At 41.0% G+C, this 23,557-nt stretch overlaps 1 long non-coding RNA gene across 1 annotated transcript in view; it reads left to right on the forward strand.

Moving 5' to 3' along the window:
- LOC146004570 (uncharacterized) overlaps positions 1-23,183 on the forward strand; it is a 41,212-nt gene extending 18,029 nt beyond the window's left edge. The window contains exon 2 of the long non-coding RNA XR_014443948.1: positions 23,085-23,183. This is a non-coding gene — a long non-coding RNA (uncharacterized LOC146004570). The remainder of the gene's footprint in view (positions 1-23,084) is intronic.
- Positions 23,184-23,557: the final 374 nt, after the last annotated feature.

The raw sequence follows: 23,557 nt of genomic DNA on the forward strand, positions 1-23,557 counted from the left end.
GACAGTGTCTGGATAAAAATTACCCAAAGAAACGGATTGGCCGAGGCGGCCCGATTCCACCCGATTTGACCGCCTAGCGACTTCTTCATTTGGGGCCACATGAAAGATTTAGTTTACAACACACCGGTAAACTCGCAAGAAGAGCTCAGGGGGAGAATGTTAAGAGGGCGGTGGAGTTTGGCGAAGGTCGCCGTGGAAAGCGCTTAAATTTAACATAGGATATTTTTCATTTTGTTGAATATAACGTTTTAGGACAAAAATTTGCCGGAAAACACGAAGTAGATGTGAACTTACTTTATGAAACTTTGAGTACATGACACATTTATACAATTTCAGTTCGATAAATGTACACAAATTGCATTATTTTTTTTCAATTTCCCATAAGGAAATACGTAAATAAGCACAGAATGATTATACGATTTGTGGGTAGCACCAACGAAAATGGCCATTATGATGCATACTAACGTAATGCTCAATCCTTTTACGACTAAGCTAGGGAGAGCTTTTCTTTCAGAAGTCACCTGCACAGCCCAAAATGATTGTTTAAAAATGTCATGTATTATCGACGGCGAAAGATACGGCCGCTTCATTCATTCCATCATAGTTCGCCACTTGGCCAGTAGATGTCTCTGTTCGAAAATTGCCGAAGGCGAACGGGAGAGCTAGTTCGCGCGAGTGTTTGAATCCTCTGCACAGCTGGGTTCCGTCCCCTCGTCAGAAGGTCCCGTAGCTGTCACAGCTTTAATTATTGCCTCTTTCCCAGGCAAGAAACCAAGAGAGCAGGAAGACCATGAGTTTGTGTATGTTTTGAGTGTAGAGAAGCAGAGCATATTTACCGTGAATTGGAACCAGTGACACAGTAACTTTATCTCGACCCCTACCGCCAAGGACGTATTTAGGGGGTCCAGGAGTCCCAACCTCCCCCCGAAAGACTTACCAAGTACAAAAATTAAATAATGAGATCATAAAATAACTTCAATTAAGTAATGAAAATATGGTTGTTGTTTAATCGCAAATTGTTTATTTCCGCAAACTTATTGGAATGCAATAGGACTTTGAATGACAGTACCAAAGAAGATTTATGCAAATACATACTTATAATAACATGCAAAATATTACCAGGAATTTTACTTTCGTCAACTGGATCTAACATCATTTTTTGATACTCAATAAATATTATATTCTTTATCTACTTGACATTAATTTCCTTCCCAGGGCAGTTTCTATTTTTTTTACAAATTTTGCCGACCTTAACTACACGTAAGGTAGATAATGAATACGTGATGTTATATCACTGTTGTTATACCGCCTTCTTACCTATTCATGTAAGAAAAATATATATATATTAATTAATTTATTTTAATTGTACTTATTTTAATTTAACATTATTAATATTATTATTTTGAGACATTACGTTAGGACGCCCCTCCGAAATATATATCTAGATACGTGCCTCGTGTTCGATTTGAATAAAATGTAGAAAAGGCGGGGAGAGTGGTAGCGCTTCCTCTTTTTACATTTCGATAGTTTTACCTCACATGTAGTACTTTGTGAGCCAACGGTGCAGATAGGAAATACGTGTACACACACAAACATGCATATTTAATTCATGATTCGCAAAGGAACTTCGTTAAATTCCCATGCTTGTTCCGCTCGCTAATCACATCCTCTCCAAATTACAATACTATTGTTGTTGCTTGCATATGCGTGCGTGCGTGTGTGTGTGAGTGGTTCCTAGAACTTCACTACTTCCAAGCGTAAACTTGATGTGTGACTTACAAAACATTTGTTTTTGGAGTGGAAGGATCATGAAAAGGTCTACTGTATCTTTGCAAATCTTCAATTAATGTAAAATTTAGTATAAAAATATAATTTTGGCTGACTTGCTAACTTGAGATTTAAAGACAAATGATTAATTCGAATTCTTCATTAACAATAAAAAAGTGATATAAAATGTAGAAGGAAAAGATTCTTAGCTTGGTTGAGAATTACATTAGAGATGTACAGGTTAGGAAAGGGGAGGGAGAATTCCCTGTCTTCTTCCTCTTCAGCGCGAACCCTGCCTCCTACATTCTAGGTACATGTCCGTTCAAAATGTCTTCTTAGTTTCAGATATATTTTGCCTCCCCTATAGCGTAATGGGAAAGGTGACCCTCGTAATGTCAAAAGGTCCCGAGTTTGGTACCTGGTGGACGCCCAATAGTTCAATCCCACTATAAATGTAGATCCAGTCCCGATTAGCCTATCTATACATAAAGTAGACTTACAGAAACTCAAACTCAAGATACTCAAACGACCGGCATAGGGTTGACGGCGCTTGGTGCAGTAAGAGAGTCCCCTTTGCCAAATCAAAATTAGGAAACGAAAACTCATCTTCAGGTGTTCTCCACTTTTTCGCCCTTAGATGCTGTTCTTCATCGTGACCGTACGGTTTAAGGCGTCATGCTTTGGGCTCCAGCTACGGACGCGCGCAGGTTCGAGTCTCCTGGGAGAAGCGTAACAACTTTTCTCCTGAGATTTCGACCAGTCAAACTTGCGGGCCGCATGTGGGCCCCCGAATCCGTTAATGCTGCCCGCTTTGGCCCCACTTAACACTTCATGCTTGAAATTATCTATACATTTGTAGTTATCCCGTTTTCTCTTTTTCGTTGATACAAGACCAGATTCATCCAAACTTCACCACATTGGCCAATTTTCCCTAGACAGGTATACATTCCATTATAGAGTAGGCGCAGGATTGTTTTCCAGGGAGGGGCAAGGAAGGTATATTTTTTCCAGGGGGGAAAACAAGGCACATTTTCTCCAAAAATAGTGTTGTTCCCTAAAACAACATTGCTTAAATTTGAATTTATGGTGTTCATGCAATAATTAACACATATTATTGTGGCTAAAATGAAATTATGTGTGTGAAAAACATAATTTTTGGTTGACGCCCATGAGAGTAGGTGTTGTGTCAACTAAGCAAGCTGATGAACAGGTTACTTCTCAAGCACGAAAATTTCTTGCCAGGTGGGGGAGGGCAGCGTGCATACTTTCTCTCGCCTATGAGTCTGTTTCTTGATTTTCAAGAATTTATCTGGAAGAAAAGTCAGTTTCTGTAAAAGATTCAGAGAACCATATCGCTGCCCAAATTTCGTGGGAGTAATAAAAGGACTATAGAAGAGGAATGTAGATTTTTCAAGTGAAATGCTTACTTTAGTTGTGAAGTGAATAGTGAAAAGAGTAGAAATTTTGTACCCTGATAAAGTTAATTCATTCAGAAGTATTTCTTCATCACGAAATAAATTTGCCAACCTCTGTGGCGGAGTGGTTAGCACAGCCCGTTGCAACACCAGAGGTTGCGGGTTCGAATCCTAGCCTGAGCATGGGTGTTCTTTGTATGTGTCCCTTCATCAATTTTCATCATATCATTACTCATCCTCATCGTCGCCATTAGCCAAACGTGGCAGAAAAGCAAAGCTAATAAAAAAATATTAAAAAAATCAGAAATACAGTTGAGGAGAGGATTGATGACTTAGTCAACGAACAATTGAAAGCGAAAATTGTTCGTGTTGTTGCCTTTTCGCTCACAATATGTGAAATTACAGACGTCTGTGAGCTAGCTCGGTTAGCTCCCTTCATTCGTGGATGCGATTCTCATCTCGATATGACAGTAAAACTACTTGAATGATTCCTCCCCGTGACTCAAGAGCTGATATTTTGAAGGAAGTGGAGGCCATTTTACAAAGTTACAGTCTTCCGTTACATTAAAACTTTTTAATGAAGTTATATTTTGTCCTTCCCAACTTCTCAGGAATGGCAGGAATATTTGTCCACAGTAAAAATACCACGTGATGAAGTTGGAAACAGGTTTCAAGACTTCAGAGGGTGCGAAGGGCAATATTCTTGTTCTGCTCTGCTCCCTTTCCTTTTGATGATGCGTGTGCAAGTCCTGCGTTCGAATGGAACTTGTTGAATTGCAGTGCAACTCTTATTGAAAAATAAATATCGCGAGGTGGGCTATCCTTGATTTTTCTCATATCTCCCGTAGCAGTATCCTCGAATAAGCTATTTTGCTGTATAAATTTTATTAATTTTGGTTGCACTTGCCTTGGTGAAAAGTTGTTTTCCATATTTAGATTAATGAAACAGCCGAATGATCAAGAATGACTGACAAAACATTTGCTGTCTGCATTTAGAGTTTCATGCTGACATAAAACTTATTGCAGACTTTTGAGAAGTTTGTTAAAAAGAAAACTGTCAAATCAGTGCGAAACGAAACTACAATTGCTCACAAACAGTTTCTTGCAAAAATGTTTGCACAATTGTAACCAATTTATACTCGAAACTAACATGTAAAATACTATAACCATGAAAAAATATGGGGGAGGTCTATATATAATTTACATATCGATGCCGCAATAATAATCACCGGAATCACCTCCCGGCCCCGTTGGGTCGAACCACTTAGTTCTGGACTTCAAGGTGTTGGGGTTCTGGATGTGTGACCCGGATAGTTTTGACATTATCGTTATGCGGCCCTACTCACGAATTGAGTTTGACATGGCTGGTCTTTAGGACCTGTTGAAGAGAATGGGGAGCTACAAATGAGTAACCCGGTCACGGAAACATTCAACAACGACTGGGGGTTCGTCGTGCTGACCACACGTCACCCTGTAACTGGTTGGAGTGTGAGTAGGCCCTTGCCCTCACGGGCTGTTGCGCCACGGGTTTACTGACTTATATTGGCGTAAGGTGTGGGTCCACAGCGGCTCGACCTCTCCTCGAAATTCTGTCAATTTATTTTGACCAATTCACTGGGGATTTTTAAGAGTACTTTGTAACACGTACTCGAAGATCATACTATCGTTAGTTGGACTGATATTTCAGTTTGAAACCAATCAATCGAATCCCGGCCTGGGCATAGGGTGTCCTTTCATCAATTTCATATCATCACCCATTCCCTCCCATCTTCGCGAATAGTAAGAAGTGACAGAAAAGTGGAGTAAAATAGACCAAACAGATCAATCTTGGCCCATTATATCTGCTGTGAACTCAACGATGAGAACTGCACAAAGGGACTTGAAGATTATAAGAAAGGAAACTGTGCCCGAGCGCTCTCAGCAGTTGACCGATGGTCTGACCATGGAAGGTTCCACGTTCCAGCCGTGGCATCAGCCTGGACATTGAGTGTGAGAGTGTAAAAGACTGAGTGATTGAGAGTGAGAGAGAGCTTGCGTGTCTTCATTCATCCTCCTCGTCGCTATTAGCCAAACGTGGCAGAAGCAGAAAATAAAATACAAATACAGACGTGTCAAACGTGTAATTTTCAATTTTTAGGAGGTGATTCCTCACACGAAAACAAGCAAAAATTGTGGGAGTTCCATTTTTACGACTGAGGCTTCGTTTCCGAGATAGGAGCCTCGCAAAAGGTGACAAAGTGAACGCCACACCTAACTGGGACGAATACTATCACAGATAGAGAGGCGGTTCCAAGGGAATCATCAAGGAATCGTATGTGCTCAGTCCGGAAGTCACTATGAAAAGTTCACTGCACACATGCGCAATGGAGTCCTCAAAGGAATTCGGGATTTCCAGAAAGAACAATGCATGGAAAGGGTATGTAACGAAGCAAGAAGGACCGTGACAATGACAAATGCGTTAAAGACAACACATCCCGACCTCAAACATCAAAACATGAGCACGGAACACAAAATCCGAAAAGTTGAGCACGGTTGCATACCCCAGTTACACGCGAGGAATGAACGAATCCTGTCATGTGGCATACGAGAGACACATTACTCCACCAGGAGGGGGGAAAGAAAAACACAATATCAGATGATTGCGACTGTGAAACGCCCTCCCTTGTCCGGGAAAACAAATGCTACCACTACCTAGATAGAGGCGGCAAAATCTCCTTCGGACAAGCGAAATAGCGTTACGGTCCAGGTTGAGTTCGTGTGTAGGAACCAGTGACCAACAGTGCATAGTGATTAGCCATATCGAATAGAAAACAAAAAAATATATACTTTCAATTTACCACCTCTTTACCTGTAGCCGGGAAGCGGCTAGCTGCACACCTGAAAATCACGGGTAGCGACATGCGTACGAAATGATATAGCCCAAAAATTAACATGAAAAAATAAAGTATATTCTATTCATAACAAAACAAAAATCAATTAGTTACATCTCCCCCTCTTTCACTCACACATTCTCTCTCAGATTCAATCCTTTCGGGGTCATCAACACAAAAAATGATACATGACATGTACAGGTTTTATGACGACGAGCCCTAATTATTGCATTCATATTTAAATTTACCTCGATTTTTTGTCTAATCAGGTCATTTGTGATTTTGCTCCAGTGCTACTCAAATCCTAGCCAGCCCTTACTTAAGTTCACCTTTTTTAAAAAACCAGGTCGGTGCAGTGACAATACATTATTTGTCCAGCATAAACAAAGGCGTCTCAACAGTAATTACGCTCACGTGGGCGGACGTTTTCCTTTTACATGACCTCACGTGGTTCCAAACATAACAATAACCTCCGTTGAGTGACGCAACATATACTCTCAAGCAGGCGGGACTTAAACACTTCGCCGCGACGAGCAATTCATATTACCAGGCAAATACTTTAACAAACAATCACATACGCGACCTGACGTAGCTAGCAGCGACACAGCGCTGACACATAAAAATGAACAAACCTCAAGTAGATTAAACAATTAAGCGGGCGGCGCTTTACTCCAATAGTACGCACTTTAAACAAATACAAAGGAGCACAAACAACAACGAATTTAAGATCATTAAAAAATATCACAAGAAATAAGAAAAATTGACCTGAGACGAATAAATTACAAATGATAAGCGCGACGGGAGTTTGGTATGAAGTTTCGAGTTGTGTGGGCGTTTTAAAAATGTTGACGAATTTCAAGGGCGTTCTCTACGTCAATCGGGCCGTCATGTGTTGACATTCACACAGATGAATACATTACCATCTCTCAGCTTCCGAGGTGCATCCTGGCGTCTTTATGGGCGATTGAAAACACATAGTGTTATGCCTATCAGCCGTGGCGGCTGATAGGCATAAGGCGGCGTAGCTCGTCGTTTCTTGGCATGTTGTAGGCGTGGGTTATAGTCTTGTCTGACATCGGGCGAATCGAGGGTAACGCCCTCATCTCTCTTCTTCCTCTAGCCCGCCATAATTTTCGATGTTCCTCGCTTCACAAAAACTATAAACGGCGTAAGATTATCACGGAAACACAGTGTCGCTTCAACTTCCTCCAGCGGTGGAGGTAAGCGCACTCGTGTAGACTTACTTCCTATCCACACTGGTGTTCGCGAAACACAACAAAGTCCACGGTATACGGAGAGGTAACACGGAGGTGCTCTCGCTACAAGAATCGCGGCAAAACTGTATACGGAGAGGTAACACGGAGGTGCTCTCGTTACAAGGATCGCGGTAAGACTGTATACGGAGAGGTAGCACGGAGGTGCTCTCGCTACAAGGATCGCGGTAAGACTGTATACGAAGAGGTAGCACGGAGGTGCTCTCGCTACAAGAATCGCGGTAAGACTGTGTAAGGAGAGGTAGCACGGAGGTGCTCTCGCTACAAGGATCGCGGTAAGACTGTGTATCGAAAAACCATGTCCTTCGTTTTATTTGGATTTTGAAAAAGGACGCTCGGCGCTCGTTGAAGGGACGCTTCCAGAGACGTCATTCCACTTCGCTCTATTGTCTCCTAGGCTGAACGGGTCGTGCTCGAAGTTTGGTTTCTGCGGATCAAGCTTCCGCCTCGATGTCGCCCGTAGCTCAACTGCAATCAGTGCCCATAAACTGATCGATTACAACCAATTTGATCTGGCATCCGTAATTGTATCTTGATCGCGACGAAACTCCACACATCCGTTCTTGCACACATGCTGCTGCGCTGGTAAAAGTTTCACATAAATCTGACCGCTGGAAACCGAGATATTTAAATGGTTGTCATTACGGTCGAATTTCCTAAGCCTTAGACGCATAACGTGACCTTTCAGGTGCTCGCCCGTCAGTCTCGGGACTTCCTTTCATTCTCCCGTCGGCTTGGCAAATCAAATATATATTCTTACAAATTAAAACACTCAACACTTTGATTGAACACGTTATTTCACCGCTATAGATTTGAATAATAATAATAATAATGATAACGACGGTAAATCTGACTGTCACACGACAACGTGTATTTTTAAACGCGACAACGACGTAATATCCCCCACACACACACAACAAACAACAAATGCTACAATGTCTTACGCACAGACAGTGCGTGTCACTGTACACCAACTGAAGATGTCACTTTCACCACAGAAAGGGGGTGGGGATCAATACCAAGTGTGTTCTCACTGGGATTTGCCGAGGGGGATAATCACAGACGGTTTTCAAAATGTCTGCCGTTCACTTCTACGCAGAGATGACAGCGACGAATCAAGGATTGTCGAGTACGAGCAAACAAGCCAGGTGTATCTGCTACCGTCGCGGCGGCGACGTTGATGTGAGCAACGAGGTCTTCAGCTGATGTGACAGGTGTGTCGTATACGAGGGTTTTTATTTCTCCCCAGAAGAAATAATCGAGAGGGTTGAGATCTGGCGACCTCGGTGGCCAAGGCACAGGCTCATCCCTACCAATGAACCTATTGCGAAACACGTCATGCAGGAAATGTCATACATTACGATCGAAATGAGCTTGTGCTCCATCGTGTTGGTACCACATTTCTTGCCGCAGTGCCAAAGGTACAGTCTCCAACAGTTCAGGCAGAACCTCAGTAAGAAATGCCTGATACGTGCGACCATTCAGGCGAACAGGGAGAATGTATGGTCCAATTAAATGATCATGTACTATCCCGCATCACACATTCACTGAAAACCTGTGCTGGTGATGGGCCCCAAAAATTGTATGTGGGTTGTGAAAGTCCCAGACATGACTGTTTCTGCTATCGAAGACATCCATCCTGGTGAAAATGGCTTCATCTGTCCACAATACCTTTGCCCCGAAGTGAGGGTTTGTGTTCAGTTGATGCAACAACCATTGGCAAAACTCCATATGAGGGCGAAAGTCACGAGGTAACAGTTCTTGAACTTTCTGCAGTTTAAAAGGGTGCATTCCTTCCTCTGACAACACTCGCCAAACATTCACATAAGACGTGTTTCGTGCCCGAGCGAGTACTGGTACCAGTATGTTCTGCGACCGCTGTTAACACATCTTCTGCAAACTGATGTGTGCGTACACTTCGGGGTCTTCCAACTTCTTGCCGCGGTGGTAACACTGACCCTGTTTCACGCATTCGACTGTCCACTACCTGAAAGAAGGCGTGAGACTGTAAACGTCTATGTGGAAAGCGTTCTCCATAAAGACGCCTTGCCTCACGGCTATTACCACGTGCCTCCTCATACATGAGATGCATGTCTGCTAGCTGCTGGGTCGTATACGCAGACATCTGTGTAATAGGGAGCTGGAACTGCAAAGTATAGTTTTCGTTTAACACTGGCACACTGCACAAATTGGCCGTATCACCGTACGAACACCACAGACCAATTGTTGCGATACTTGACTTGCCCACTCCACCACGTCAACTTCTTTCAATACAACATACTAGTACTCTTCAATGCGTATGACAACCTAGAGCGAACTGCTGTTCATATCCCAGCAACCTGTAACACGACTGGGACGACTGCCGGAGAGAACCAACCCTTCGAGCTCCTCTCGCGGGTACAGCAGTCATGAAGGTCGAACGTAGACTACGGGAGCCAGACTTGCCTGCGCAGCGCTTCCAAAACTGGTCCCTTTTACGTCACAGTGATCGCGTGCGAACACTCTTGGTATTGCTCCCCACCCCCTTTGTGTGGTGAAAGTGACATCCACAGTTGGTGTACAGTGACACGCACTGACTGTGCGTAAGACATTGTAGCATTTGTTGTTTTGTGTGAGTGGGGGGGATATTACGTAGTTGTCGCGTGTAAAAATACACGTTGTCGCAATCATATGATATTGTGTTTTTCTTTCCCTCCGCCTGGTGGACTAGTGTGTGTCTTGTACACCACATGACATGATTCGTTCATTTCTCGCGTGTAACTGGGGTATGCAACCGTGCTCAACTTTTCGGATTTTGTGTTCCGTGCTCATGTTTTGATGTTTGAGGTCGGGATGTGTTGTCTTTAACGCATTTCTCATTGTCACGGTCCTTCTTGCTGCGTTACATACCCTTTCCATGCTTTGTTCTTGCTGGAAATCCCGAATTCCTTTGAGGACTCCATTGCGCATGCGTGCAGTGAACTTTTCATAGTGACTTCCGGACTGAGCACATACGATTCCTTGATTATTCCCTTGGAACCACCTCTCTATTTGTGATAATATTCGTCCCAGTTAGGTGTGGCGTTCACTTTGTCACCTTTTGCGAGGCTCCTATCTCGGAAACGAAGCCTCAGTCGTAAAAATGGAACTCACACTTTTTGCTTGTTTTCGTGTGAGGAATCACCTCCCAAGCGTTGTAAACGACCTTTAGAAACACCCTGTGTGTGTGTGTGTGTGTGTGTGTGTATATATATATATATATATATATATATATATATATATATATATATATATTCACAGATAATTTAATATCCATCAGTAGTTTGTTACTCATTATAATTGCGTTTAAGGAGCATGATAATTTCAAACTGAAATAATATTTTTGCCCCCCCCCCTCCCGCCCTGGAAAAAACCTGCGGACGTCCCTGTTTATAAGATAGTTTACTGTGGTGTAAAAGGATTTTAAACTCGTCGCGATTAGCCAAAAGTAACGGGAAAGCGACTCTAAATAACAAAAATCAACTCAAATCAGTAAAGAAGATTTATGTCGAGTTAACGGCTATTGAAAAATACTGTAAAATACATTCACTCATGATAGTTCATTTTTACATATGTATCTACGTCCATGTGTATCTTGACGTCCACTCCTTCATAGTAGAACTTTAATAAATATCTTTCTTGAGTATCGTCGCACAATTGATGAAAACAAGCGCTTATTATTACTTCGTATGTCGGTGAATCTGTACTGGAAACAACGGGAACTGGCCTAAACCGGAAGTTTCGGGTGTACCGGGCAAGACCTCACCAATGTTTATGTTTACATTTTTAACACGGTCCATTAGCAAGATTACACAGCCACAGCGTACTTTCAATTAGTTATTCTTACTTGATTCGTCGTTATTTTCAACTGATAATCTCTACCTCCTTCTTTACTCTCAATTTATTATCTCAACCGCACTAACAGATATTCCACATAATTATAGCAGCCACTGTAATCAACAAAATTTATTCCATCCAAATCTCATTTGTGAAGGTCCTGACTGTTTGCCGTAGCCACTTTCCACGCAAGGGTCAGCAGTGAATATTTTGCCAGTGGAGAAATCTTGAGAGAAGCCGGAACCAGAATGAAATGAAACAGGTGGTGCCCTTTCGCAGCGGTCACGGAGGGGAGGGGTGGTGAAGGCAGGGGGGAGGCATGGTGGAAAGTCTTTCCACCATGAGGGGTAGGTCCTCTGACCCACGGCCTGTGGTGGACCTGTGCTCTGGCCTATGGTTTAGGACACAACCGAGAAGAATTCCTAGTTCCCTGATATGTCGCTATAGCTCTTTTCAGTTCTTACGGGGTGCGCTCTAGAAGCTGGCAGGGGTAGTGGGGAGCGGGGAACATGCCGCTGACCAACCAGAGAACAGACCACCTAGCGGTGGAGCCGAGAGTTACGCAGTTGCGGGAGGAAGCTGCAGCGTTAACTTCGTTCTGCACGTTGCTGTGTTGCCAATTCACCGTGTTGCTGATGGTGTTTTGCCTCAGTGTTGATTCCTGTTTGTTACGAGCGAAATGTAGGAATAACATACGTGGGAGTAATTGTTGTCGCGTCGTGTACTGCCTAACTGCATTGTTTCTTCGATAAACGTGTAGGTGGCATGTGATGTGACGTTTATTTGTACTCTCGTTGTTCCATTGGGAGCTTTGTGTTTATCAACGCAGTAAGTATCGTACGAAGGCGAACAGAATCGAGGTAGTTCGTAGCCAAGGCAGGAAAATAATCAGTAGGGTTCATGAATATTTTCAAAAGGAAGCAGAAAACAGTGGTCCTTTGGTAAGTGTGCACAAAGTGCAACAGAGAGTTTTGGAAGCTTTGAGTGAGTACGCGAACTGTGCAGCGTATTGTTAGGGAAGGCAAAGACAGTCTTGAGGCGTCGGGTTCCACGTCATTTGAATCACGGCGAAAACGAATCAAAAGGAACAGTATCACAAAGGCAATCGACGGTTGCAATAAAGATATAAGAAGAAGAATTATCCTCGGGTATTAGGTAAAGGGTGAATATCCAACACTGAACATGTTTTCGTTGATTTGCATACATTAATAAGCTTTCAGTGGGAAGTTTCGTCATTGTGGAGGATACTGGGGTTCAAGTACAAAAAGAACAACGACGGTAGACGATTTCTGATGGAGAGAGCCGATATAGTTACAGCCAGAGTAACGTTTTTGCGAAAAATGCATGTTCTAAAAAATAAGGAACCTTTGTCCTATATAGGTATTTTATTTACTAGGCAGATGAAACTAAACGTACATACATCAGAATTACGCTCCAACGAAAATCTGGCAAAATAAAGAGGGTGCAGGGGTTTAAAAGTGCCCGTGGGTAAAGGTGGGCGCATTATTGTTTGTCACGTAGGTTCCAGTCACACTGGTTTTCTACAGGAATGTAAATTAGTTTTCAGTGGTGTTTGCAGTTTTTAGATACGCTTGACGAAAGGAACATCAAAGACGCAGTGATTGTAATGGACAATGCTAGCTACCATTCGGTACAGATGGAAAGAATTCCTACAACGTATACACTTGATATCATACACTTATCGGTATTCTACTGACCACAAGATGGGGATAATATGCATTCTCAGGCCATACGCGAACAATGGGACGTCTGTATTCATGGTTCTTTCGATTTCAACTCCCCTTTCCCGCTACTCTGGCAACGCTGCAGTCTCTCTCTCTAACCGGCCTGTCTCGTTGCGCTGGATAGGTCGTTTCCCCGCTCTCCACTTCCCCTGCCAGCTTCTAGAGCGCACGCTGTAACAACTGAAAAGAGCTATAGCTGTATCGCGCCGGGGCAGAAAAACTCTTTTGATGCCAAACTCCAGGGCACTCTTAACAGCTGGTCAACACATCAAGGACACCATCACATCACGAGTTATGAGACCAAATGTCCGTAAAAACCTTCGTGCCTGCATTCAAAACGGAGGTGCCCACTTTGAGCAGGACGTGTAATGTTCTTTAATTGTAATGTTCATTGATTCCATTCACATGAAAATGAATCAAGTGTTATTTCTTGTACACAAATGTGAATGTTAGCAACATTTGTACATTGTTGGATAGCTGATGACCCAAGGAAGTAATTTAAGTAATTTGTACGCTTCGTGTCATACCATTTTTGTTATTAATACGTTGCCAAGTAAACTAAGAGTGCATTTTTTTTATCATCACTTGTAAGTTTAGACCCACCCGTTACTTACATGTGATTGTTATTTGGGAAAAAAACTTTTTTTTTTCAACGAACCACTTATTTGTTAGCTATCAGAAAACGCTGAAATATGTGCCATACAATGAACAGTTTTTTTCCCTCTCTTCATCTTTTTATGTGGAAAATTGTCATTTTTTAGAAAAACAATAGAAAAATAGATTATCTCGAAAACTACTCATTTTCGGACGGGGTATCATATGGTCAAATTTATTGCAAATTGCCTCTACGTTAACCCCTTTCAGGGAATAATACATCTAATTACAGGTCACCCTGTATATATATGTATATTAGCAGGTAACAATATGTTATAAACACATTCTTACTTTCCAAAGAAGCGCTCATGTGGGATGGCCAAACGGATCCGGATCCGAAAAAAATTTAGGATCCGGATTTAGAATCCGCCAGCATCCGGATCTAGCCATCCCTAGTTCGGATCCCACTTTAAACTGTAGGTCAAGTCCCGATTAGCCTTACTGTGCATAAAGTGGACTTAAAACAACAAATCAATCAATCTTTCTTGAACGAGGTATGTTAAAGTTAGTAACAGATTAACTGTGAATTTCAATAAAATAACTGTGAATTTCAATAAAATAACTGCGAAATGTAAAAAAGGTAATGAAAATTAGTTGTGCTGTACATTCACTCATCTGGGGAAGCTAGTTGAAAAATTATTATTATTATAAATTTGGGATAAAATTGGTTTATTTATATTAGATTATAATATTATTATTGTATAATAATCATAATTATGATAACAGTAGTTTTTATTGTTATTCATTTCTACTCAAGTTTTATCAATGGCCTAACCCCCTTACAAAAGTTTTTGGCGACGCCCAGGATTTGGACTGGGTGCATTGTAATTGGTGACAAATACATTTACTTGAAAAATAAACCAGAAACAATTTGAAACAAGATAATGACTTCAATCTCGCGAGATACCTTTACACTTAGAAGAAAGAATATTGTATGTTATGTTGAATTTTTGCATCAATATCTCGTATGCCATTTTTTTAATTGAAGCTTAAAGTATTAGATTGTTATGAAAGTGCGTTCTGGATTATTAGGTCCTTAACGTTTCATGGAATATGTGAATATACTCGTATATTTTGTGCGTGTTTAAAAGTTTCAAGCCTTCTGGTACTAATTTCAGAGTAGAAATTTCTGGCGATTGTGTGCCAGGAACTGGGGGGCAAGGACAGCAGTACTCTTTCTAGACAAGGCTTAGCATTAAGAGGCCATAGTGAGGTGGCAATTGTCCTCATACCTCCCCCCTCCTCCCACCTAATCGCCGCCACTGATGGCACACAATGGAGCTATTCGTGTTGGTTACAAAAGTCCGCTGATTTTCACAGTTCGTGCCTTGCTTGGAACAACTGTAATGTTTGTTCCCTTAAAAGTTGTTCCAGAGTTCATTTTTAAGAAAAACTATTTCTGCAATGCAATGATGTCTATGAATAATATGCAGTTTGTCATAGGGTGAGTGTTTTATGCCCTCCAATGCTCTTACGGGAACTGTCTTACGTTATACAGTAAATGTCCAGTTCAGTGCAAGTTTTTTTGTGGTCATCCTGTTAATTTTTGAAGAATGTGTCCAGTGTTGTTGATACTTATTTAACCTCATTCCGGAACGAAAATAAAGTCCAGGTTAGTGTCTGTGTGTAATGTGTAACTATCTTCTTTGCTGTCAAGAGATTTTATATACTACTTTTGTAAATTGGTATGTTATTGGCGTATCGTGGCGTATCGTGAACTTAATCACAAAAACTGACGCATAAAGGTGTACAATAAATAGTATGCACACTATGTATATATATATCGAATTGTCACAGCTAAACGTTTGTTTGGAATAATCAAATAGTAGTATCTGGTAACTGAGCATTTTTTAAATAGGCGACGAACAAATAATTGTACACCAGTAACAAATTATTTTAGTAAACGAGCAGATTTGTTTAGTGTTATCAAAAAGTTTAACCAAACGTGGCTTGGTAATTCAAATAAGTCTATTTCTTCTTTATAGTTCAATCCTTCATATTGTGCATTAACTACCGTATTTCGGTGTACGTTAAATTTATATCTGCATTGGCGTATCCAATCCATCCATAATTTTTGCGAAATTGCACTACTGTACAGTCACAGACACGTCTGAGTTGTAACAATCCCATTGATAATACTGGAGTTTATTTATTTAGCAAAGATCCTTAAAAAACATATTGTTCCAATTATAAAGGATCGTATTAAAAACATTTATAATAAAGAATAAATATACATTTAAAAAATTACAGAAATAGAAAATACAAAGAAAAAGATAGAAATAAAAAAATACAAACACAACAGAGTATCGCTAAATACTTTCAGATACAAACATATTAGCCTATACATCACACAATAGTCGATAAACACTAAAATTAATTACATAAATTATACAAATATCAAATCCATATGAGAGTAAATGAAGCATGACTTTAAATACATAGTATCGATAAAGATAATACATAGTATCGATAAAAATACGATCCAGATGTGCCAGAAAATGACAATTGTTGATTGGCTCTTCCTTGCATTATGTTACGTAAGAGAATGCACCCGAAAATGTTACATCTATGCCCTATGTACACAACCCTTGTTTTTCGCAATCGCATTAACACTGAATAAAATTGTTGCCGTAATTTGCTTATAAGTGGGTAAAATAACATACTATGCTGATTTTTCGTTCATACAAGTTTCGAAATAACAGTGCCTGAAGTGAGAGGGGGCGGTAGCAATATTTTCGCCCCCCCCCCTCTGTTGTCTCATTGCTACCATGTTAAAACATAGGGCATCCTCCCAAGCCTCCCCCCCCCCATTAGCAATTCCCACTTCAAGCTCTGTAAATAATAGAAATGTAGCTTTCGCATAGTTTATTTTTCTAATGAATTTTACATTTTTCTACGTCCAAAGGCAAATTGTCCTTCATGATGATCTTGAATTTAAATAAAAGCAAGATGTTGAGGTAACATCTGCTTCGCATCAACAGAAGTCCATTCCTTAAAACAACAAAGGATATAGAACATAAAAAAGAATGCACTCATGGAAAATTTGCCTATGGTTGTACAGTCACGGACACTTCTGCGTTGTAACAAACCTAATGACTGTCAATGGAATCACTACACCCAGAACTGTCCATGACTGTACATGTTATGTGGAGACTATTGTGAAAATCTTAAGTTCTTTGTGATTTTAATGTGTTGGATAGCATTCTGACTAAAATAGTATTCAATGCAGATTACAATTGGTATACGTAGTGACACATACACTGCACTGTTATTTCAGTGCTACAGGGTGATCCACGAATAAGCAGCCCGGTTCCACAGTACAGCTTGTCAGTCTGAGGCTACTTTTTCATAAACACTCTGTATAACCCGGCTGCCCCTAATGGGAAGAAATACCCGCCCCGCCTATTCCCGCCATAAGCAGCTGCTGTCTTGAACCAATCCAACTCGCGCATCTGAAGGGAAAGCTGTGAACCATTACCCAGTTGAGTCCTACTACGGGCGAGCCAGGGGGAGGGCTAAGGGGGCTTAAGCCCCCCCCTGAAATCCTACAAATATCATATTTAAATAGTGTATAGTGGTAATTAATTTTACTTCCTTAGCGGATTAAACACTAGATCGAAAAAAGTTTAGTGTATAATAGAGGAACAAAGTTATTATATTCTACCATTTAATCTAAAGAATAAATGGATTCACAGCTCTCAAAATGTATAGTTTTCTTTGTGAGAAGTCACACAATATAAACTTTCAGAGTAAAATTTGGATCTAACTTTTAAAGCCTTCGTTTTTAACGGAATGTGTAAATGTTAATAACAAAATACAATAGCTATGAATTTCTGTACAGTACAAAATGTAAGAAAAATAATAGACACCAGTTGTGTTGGATATTCTCATACGGTGGATCAAGTAGCAAAGTCTCCCCATTTATATAATAATAATAATAATAACAATAATAAATTTGGATTAAGATTGGTTTATTTTTAATAACCTATAATAGTTATTATTGTAAAATGATAATTATAATTGTGGTAATAATTATCATTTCTACTAATCAAGTTTTATCAGATGCCTGCCCCTCTACAAATATTTCTAACGACACCTGCGCTGATAAGGGATGAGTCCCCCTTCCCCCCGGTAAAATAAATCGGTGGCTGCTGTACTGCGCGCACGGGGGTCGGAAGCAGGGGCGGGCAGAGGAACACTTACTACATAGATTTTGAATCTCTTAACAGGCTAATATTGTTAGTGTTTGAATTTTCGACGTCACTGCATTAGATTGTGTGGATTTAGTCTGTATGTGGAGTTTCGAACTTTAGTAGCTAAGATGCTATACAGGAGGTAGCCTATCTAGAAAATTTTAAATTGGAACTAGGATCAATTGACATTCCGTTTGATGGGCCTATTAATTTCAAACAACTTTTGTAGGACATGGTGGTTAAGGCAGCTGCTCCGCAATCATGACCCCGAGAGATCGAATCCTCCCCTCGGCGAGAACTTTTTCAGAAAAATCTCTTCATCCACACGTTGTATTATTTCAATGTACAGATTCTTATGAAGCTAATAGCAGAAATATAGGTGATTCAAAAGAAAGTGGCAGTTTGGTGTGGTGGTTAAGGCAGCTGCTCCACCATCGTGAGGTCGAAGGATCGAATCCTCCCATCGGCGAGAGCTTTTTCAGGGAAATCTCTTCATCCACACGTTGTATTATTTCAATTTACAGATTCTTATGAAGCTAATAGCAGAAATAAAGGTGATTCAAAAGAAAGTGGCAGTTTGGTGTGGTGGTTAAGGCAGCTGCTCCACCATCGTGAGGTCGAAGGATCGAATCCTCCCATCGGCGAGAGCTTTTTCAGGGAAATCTCTTCATCCACACGTTGTATTATTTCAATTTACAGATTCTTCTGAAGCTAATATAGCAGAATTAGGTGATTCAAATGAAAGTGGCAGTTTGGTGTGGTGGTTAAGGCAGCTGCTCCACCATCGTGAGGTCGAAGGATCGAATCCTCCCATCGGCGAGAGCTTTTTCAGGGAAATCTCTTCATCCACACGTTGTATTATTTCAATTTACAGATTCTTCTGAAGCTAATATAGCAGAATTAGGTGATTCAAATGAAAGTGGCAGTTTGGTGTGGTGGTTAAGGCAGCTGCTCCACCATCGTGAGGTCGAAGGATCGAATCCTCCCATCGGCGAGAGCTTTTTCAGGGAAATCTCTTCATCCACACGTTGTATTATTTCAATTTACAGATTCTTCTGAAGCTAATATAGCAGAATTAGGTGATTCAAATGAAAGTGGCAGTTTGGTGTGGTGGTTAAGGCAGCTGCTCCACCATCGTGAGGTCGAAGGATCGAATCCTCCCATCGGCGAGAGCTTTTTCAGGGAAATCTCTTCATCCACACGTTGTATTATTTCAATTTACAGATTCTTATGAAGCTAATAGCAGAAATATAGGTGATTCAAAAGAAAGTGGCAGTTTGGTGTGGTGGTTAAGGCAGCTGCTCCACCATCGTGAGGTCGAAGGATCGAATCCTCCCATCGGCGAGAGCTTTTTCAGGGAAATCTCTTCATCCACACGTTGTATTATTTCAATTTACAGATTCTTCTGAAGCTAATATAGCAGAATTAGGTGATTCAAATGAAAGTGGCAGTTTGGTGTGGTGGTTAAGGCAGCTGCTCCACCATCGTGAGGTCGAAGGATCGAATCCTCCCATCGGCGAGAGCTTTTTCAGGGAAATCTCTTCATCCACACGTTGTATTATTTCAATTTACAGATTCTTATGAAGCTAATAGCAGAAATATAGGTGATTCAAAAGAAAGTGGCAGTTTGGTGTGGTGGTTAAGACAGCTGCTCCACCATCGTGAGGTCGAAGGATCGAATCCTCCCATCGGCGAGAGCTTTTTCAGGAAAATCTCTTCATCCACACGTTGTATTATTTCAATTTACAGATTCTTATGAAGCTAATAGCAGAAATATAGGTGATTCAAAAGAAAGTGGCAGTTTGGTGTGGTGGTTAAGGCAGCTGCTCCACCATCGTGAGGTCGAAGGATCGAATCCTCCCATCGGAGAGCTTTTTCAGGGAAATCTCTTCATCCACACGTTGTATTATTTCAATTTACAGATTCTTCTGAAGCTAATATAGCAGAATTAGGTGATTCAAATGAAAGTGGCAGTTTGGTGTGGTGGTTAAGGCAGCTGCTCCACCATCGTGAGGTCGAAGGATCGAATCCTCCCATCGGCGAGAGCTTTTTCAGGGAAATCTCTTCATCCACACGTTGTATTATTTCAATTTACAGATTCTTCTGAAGCTAATATAGCAGAATTAGGTGATTCAAATGAAAGTGGCAGTTTGGTGTGGTGGTTAAGGCAGCTGCTCCACCATCGTGAGGTCGAAGGATCGAATCCTCCCATCGGCGAGAGCTTTTTCAGGGAAATCTCTTCATCCACACGTTGTATTATTTCAATTTACAGATTCTTATGAAGCTAATAGCAGAAATATAGGTGATTCAAAAGAAAGTGGCAGTTTGGTGTGGTGGTTAAGGCAGCTGCTCCACCATCGTGAGGTCGAAGGATCGAATCCTCCCATCGGCGAGAGCTTTTTCAGGGAAATCTCTTCATCCACACGTTGTATTATTTCAATTTACAGATTCTTCTGAAGCTAATATAGCAGAATTAGGTGATTCAAATGAAAGTGGCAGTTTGGTGTGGTGGTTAAGGCAGCTGCTCCACCATCGTGAGGTCGAAGGATCGAATCCTCCCATCGGCGAGAGCTTTTTCAGGGAAATCTCTTCATCCACACGTTGTATTATTTCAATTTACAGATTCTTATGAAGCTAATAGCAGAAATATAGGTGATTCAAAAGAAAGTGGCAGTTTGGTGTGGTGGTTAAGGCAGCTGCTCCACCATCGTGAGGTCGAAGGATCGAATCCTCCCATCGGCGAGAGCTTTTTCAGGAAAATCTCTTCATCCACACGTTGTATTATTTCAATTTACAGATTCTTATGAAGCTAATAGCAGAAATATAGGTGATTCAAAAGAAAGTGGCAGTTTGGTGTGGTGGTTAAGGCAGCTGCTCCACCATCGTGAGGTCGAAGGATCGAATCCTCCCATCGGAGAGAGCTTTTTCAGGGAAATCTCTTCATCCACACGTTGTATTATTTCAATTTACAGATTCTTCTGAAGCTAATATAGCAGAATTAGGTGATTCAAATGAAAGTGGCAGTTTGGTGTGGTGGTTAAGGCAGCTGCTCCACCATCGTGAGGTCGAAGGATCGAATCCTCCCATCGGCGAGAGCTTTTTCAGGGAAATCTCTTCATCCACACGTTGTATTATTTCAATTTACAGATTCTTCTGAAGCTAATATAGCAGAATTAGGTGATTCAAATGAAAGTGGCAGTTTGGTGTGGTGGTTAAGGCAGCTGCTCCACCATCGTGAGGTCGAAGGATCGAATCCTCCCATCGGCGAGAGCTTTTTCAGGGAAATCTCTTCATCCACACGTTGTATTATTTCAATTTACAGATTCTTATGAAGCTAATAGCAGAAATATAGGTGATTCAAAAGAAAGTGGCAGTTTGGTGTGGTGGTTAAGGCAGCTGCTCCACCATCGTGAGGTCGAAGGATCGAATCCTCCCATCGGCGAGAGCTTTTTCAGGGAAATCTCTTCATCCACACGTTGTATTATTTCAATTTACAGATTCTTCTGAAGCTAATATAGCAGAATTAGGTGATTCAAATGAAAGTGGCAGTTTGGTGTGGTGGTTAAGGCAGCTGCTCCACCATCGTGAGGTCGAAGGATCGAATCCTCCCATCGGCGAGAGCTTTTTCAGGGAAATCTCTTCATCCACACGTTGTATTATTTCAATTTACAGATTCTTATGAAGCTAATAGCAGAAATATAGGTGATTCAAAAGAAAGTGGCAGTTTGGTGTGGTGGTTAAGGCAGCTGCTCCACCATCGTGAGGTCGAAGGATCGAATCCTCCCATCGGCGAGAGCTTTTTCAGGGAAATCTCTTCATCCACACGTTGTATTATTTCAATTTACAGATTCTTCTGGAGCTAATAGCAGAAATATAGGTGATTCAAAATCAAGTGGGAGTATGGTCTGGTGGTTAAGGCAGCTTCTCCACCATCGTGAGGTCGAAGGATCGAATCCTCCTCTCGGCGAGAACCGTTTCAGAGATTTTATTCCAGTGACAATCACCATTTTTTTCTTCAAAATACCCCTGTTACCTCGCTCAGCAAGGGTGTTGCTCCAATTTACCCAAGCCCCAGATCCATCCCTTGAGGATGATTGTTTTTGATTTGGTGATCGGAGATGTGTGTGAAGGTAGTTGTGGGCTTCTGCCAGCCCCGAAGGGTCGGTGGCTCCGTAGAGCCGGAGATGGGGCTTGCATGGCCCACGGAAAGCGAAGAGGCTGAGAGGATGCGAGGACTTTGGCAAAGTGGATGGTAGAGAAGAACAGAGAAAATTCAAAAGCGACGATTCCGTCCGGGATTCTAACCCGGGACCTCTGAAACTGGAAGCAACACCCTTACCGATTGAGCTAACAACGGCATTCACTTGACGTCTCTTTGGAATTTATATTTGAACCTAGCTTGGCCTGCACCTAGCCTGAAAAAAGATTAATCTTTCTCGAAGGAGATTTGAGCTCTCGTCCTTTCGGATTCCAACCAGCTCTCTTACCAACTGAGCTACGAATAATTTTTGATCAGAACTTGTATTTCTGGAACGTTTGGCATAAAGTAAGGCAATGTTAATTTGTGTCCACTCATGACTACGCATGTCCATGCGAAGGAAAGGGGAAAGTTTATTTCTATTCGGCTAGTGTACTAGGAAATTTGTCGCTTGAAAAGTTCAAGCTAATATTTTGACATAGTATTTCCTTTCAAATCTGCTGGAAAATCGACATAACTCCTTTCTTGAAATACTCGTAAATACAAAGGACCATATTTTTGGAATCTGGATAAGTTAGATGGACTTTGCGGTGAAAAGTCATGGATCCCACTTTAAACTGTAGGTCCTGTCCCGATTAGCCTAGCTGTGTTTTAAGGTGCCCTGACTCAAACTTGCAAATATAAGTGTATTACATGTAATTTTAAAGTTTGTTTGAAATGCTTTCCAATGAGCAACAAATCACATCTCTAACTGCAATAGTAACTTAGTTACGGCAAGGTGCAGACCAAACTTACACTTAACCTCCTCCATAATTCCAAAACTTACATCATTTCAAGGCTGGAATGTGATTACATACATTACTGTGATCCTATGTACGGAAAATCAGAAAAAATTGGAGTGGATCAGGTTAGGGACTGGCAGAACTTGGCATGGAATGACCAATCCAAAAATATACGTATGTTGTCATCCTGAAAACCTTTAGTTCATGTAGAAAAGGTATTCAGTTATATAAAGTATCGAAAAGCAAATAAAAACTGTTCATATTTACATATTTTTGTGAAACTACGTATAAGAGAGAATGGAAGTTTGTTCAATTTATCTTTTCTTTTCAGGAAAGAAGTGTGAAAGTGAAATGTTTTCACTCTCCTCCAACAAGCATAGTTAGAAGATGAAGGAACTCAACTCAACAAAGATTTATTGGACTTACAGCTTTACAGGTGGCTGTGTATGCCCAGCATATATTATAAGTACATAAGATACATTTTTAATATAAATTTTGCACACAAAGATCATAAGCGCTCTTAAATACAATTTAATATAACTACATTAACTCATTCAGTAACAGGAATATATTATAATTTTATATCAGCTAAGATGAAGGAAGAAAATTTCAAAAAAATAAAAAAATACCCGAGTATATTCATTTAGTGAGTCAGTGTAGTTTCAACCAAATCTAATTGTGTTTGTGTGAAAGTGTGATGTCAAAATTTTACTTCCTGTTGAAGTCTTAGCATTTTGCCTAGAGTAAATCAAACATCTAACTTCTACAACCTATCATCACTCATCAAAAATCTGCACTTTTAAA

This window comes from Lepisma saccharinum, chromosome 22 (genome assembly GCF_977018435.1).
Source record: "Lepisma saccharinum chromosome 22, izLepSacc3.1, whole genome shotgun sequence".
Taxonomy (NCBI): domain Eukaryota; kingdom Metazoa; phylum Arthropoda; class Insecta; order Zygentoma; family Lepismatidae; genus Lepisma; species Lepisma saccharinum.